General features: G+C 45.5%; 1 protein-coding gene across 1 annotated transcript in view; it reads right to left on the bottom strand.

The window, feature by feature from the left end:
- The window catches only part of atp2a1 (ATPase sarcoplasmic/endoplasmic reticulum Ca2+ transporting 1), a 40,319-nt gene that overhangs the window by 1,678 nt on the left and 36,141 nt on the right, over nt 1-2,500 (bottom strand). The window lies entirely within an intron of this gene.

The raw sequence follows: 2,500 nt of genomic DNA, 5'->3' as shown, positions 1-2,500 counted from the left end.
TACTTTGTCATAGCCAGAATAAGCATTACGTGGCTATGGATTGAAAAGCAGTCTTCCAATACATTGCAGCTGATTCTTCTGCTTTGCATTGCTAGAAGTCTGGTTATAACTCCACCATACAGACAATGTAACCTAAAAACAATGGCTATATTATGGGTAGACCTATATTTAGGCTACATATAGCCTAGGCATATCCACTCGGGCAGAGCGACAGAGCAGGCTATCTGTTTTCTCAGCCGACCGTCTCATGTCATGTCCTGCAACATTGAGGCTACATAAATGAAGGCTAGGCTTTTTCTAACTTGTATGCTCGATTTCCAGTGCATTTGATTTGCTTGTAAATTAAGTTGTAGGCCTACTTTCCTTGTCCAATGTGATTGTTGAACGATGCTGGCCAGAAATGAATATACGTGAAAGTTTCCGTGTCATGTCATAGCCTACCTCTAGTCTCGTTGCTACTCTGGCAGCCTCACCAGAAGATGCAGCAACTGTACGTTATTGTGTTAACTGAGCTGTTAGCTAGGCCAGGCATTACTTTTATAATCGTGGGCTAACGCATTCTGAAGCCCTGTTTCTTTTCTCCTGGGAGAGGTGCGCTTTTCCCTCTTTAAGATACTTTCTCCAATAATAAACTTGTACTCGTAATGTAAGGCAATTGAAATGTAGCGGAGTAAAAGAGTAGATTATTGGCTCAAAAATGTACTTGAGTAAGAGTAGTAGGCTACCGTTTTATAAAAGGAAAGTCGTTTGCCGTTCCTCGAAAAAAAAAATGTAACGCGTTAGGCTACTACCCACCCCTGCCAATGGGTTTGATCTCGCTTTCTCCGAGCCTACAAACGGCAATCTGGACAGTGCATCTCCTTGCTCAGTGTTGTGTTGTCTTATTGGCTATCCGCCAACGTGGCAGGTACATGACAGTTTCACCCGCCAATCACAAAAGTTACCCGCATTTGGCGTGTGGGCGGGTGCCAATTTCATGCCCTGTGTGTGATGCAGGAGTGTGTGTTGAGTGTGTGTGCTGCAGGAGTGTGTTGTGTGTGTGATGTATGGGATGTGTTGAGTGTGTGTGATGCAGGAGTGTGTGTGCTGTCCAGCGTGTGTTGAGTGTGTGTGATGCAGGAGTGTGTGTGCTGTCCAGCGTGTGTTAAGTGTGTGTGATGACCAGCGTGTGTTGAGTGTGTGTGATGCAGGAGTGTGTGTGTGATGCAGGAGTGTGTGTGATGCAGAAGTGTGTGTGCTGTCCAGCGTGTGTTAAGTGTGTGTGATGACCAGCGTGTGTTGAGTGTGTGTGCTGCATAAACAATCACAACACAATGACATGACCTGCTGATATCAGATTATATCAGGCTGGGACACAACAGGATCGACAGTTACAAAAACACTCCAATACAGCTTTATACACTCATAACACACACACACACACACACACACACACACACACACAGACGTGGCGGAGAGAAGGCGCGATGGTCGTGCAGACGAAGATACCTGATGTGTTACAGGATTGGACACGCAATTAGGCTGGAATGGAGCAGAGAGGAGGAGAGCGTTTAGAATGAGAGGAGGAGGAGGAGGAGGAGAGAGTTTAGAATGAGGAGGAGGAGAGAGTTTAGAATGAGGAGGAGGAGGAGAGAGTTTAGAATGAGGAGGAGGAGGAGGAGGTTTAGAATGAGAGGAGGAGGAGGAGGAGAGAGTTTAGAATGAGGAGGAGGAGGAGGAGGTTTAGAATGAGAGGAGGAGGAGAGAGTTTAGAATGAGAGGAGGAGGAGGAGGAGGAGAGAGTTTAGAATGAGAGGAGAGGAGGAGGAGAGAGTTTAGAATGAGGAGGAGGAGGAGGTTTAGAATGAGAGGAGGAGGAGAGAGTTTAGAATGAGGAGGAGGAGGTTTAGAATGAGAGGAGGAGGAGAGAGTTTAGAATGAGAGGAGGAGGAGGAGGAGAGTTTAGAATGAGAGGAGGAGGAGAGAGTTTAGAATGAGGAGGAGGAGGAGGAGGTTTAGAATGGGAGGAGGAGAGAGTTTAGAATGAGGAGGAGGAGGTTTAGAATGAGAGGAGGAGGAGGAGGAGAGAGTTTAGAATGAGGAGGAGGAGAGAGTTTAGAATGAGAGGAGGAGGAGGAGGAGAGAGTTTAGAATGAGGAGGAGGAGGTTTAGAATGAGAGGAGGAGGAGGAGGAGAGAGTTTAAAATGAAGAGGAGGAGGTTTAGAATGAGAGGAGGAGGAGGTTTAGAATGAGAGGAGAGGAGGAGGAGGTTTAGAATGAGAGGAGGAGGAGGTTTAGAATGAGAGGAGGAGGTTTAAAATGAAGAGGAGGAGGTTTAGAATGAGAGGAGGAGAAGTTTCAGCAGGAGGAACATTAACAGGAGTCACCTGATATGAATGAACAAGAAATAATTAAAGGATTTATTTATTAATTATTAATATCTGACCTTAGAAATAGTTATTAACACACTAGTAATGCCTTAATAAAGGGTGTATTTGTTATTCACCTTACTCAGCCCTG

This window comes from Alosa pseudoharengus, unplaced genomic scaffold (genome assembly GCF_046254945.1).
Source record: "Alosa pseudoharengus isolate Yale_2024_CS ecotype anadromous, Long Island Sound unplaced genomic scaffold, YU_APseudo_1.1 YU_APseudo_1.1_scf_21, whole genome shotgun sequence".
Classification (NCBI taxonomy): domain Eukaryota; kingdom Metazoa; phylum Chordata; class Actinopteri; order Clupeiformes; family Clupeidae; genus Alosa; species Alosa pseudoharengus.
This window is presented reverse-complemented; position numbering and strand designations above follow the sequence as displayed.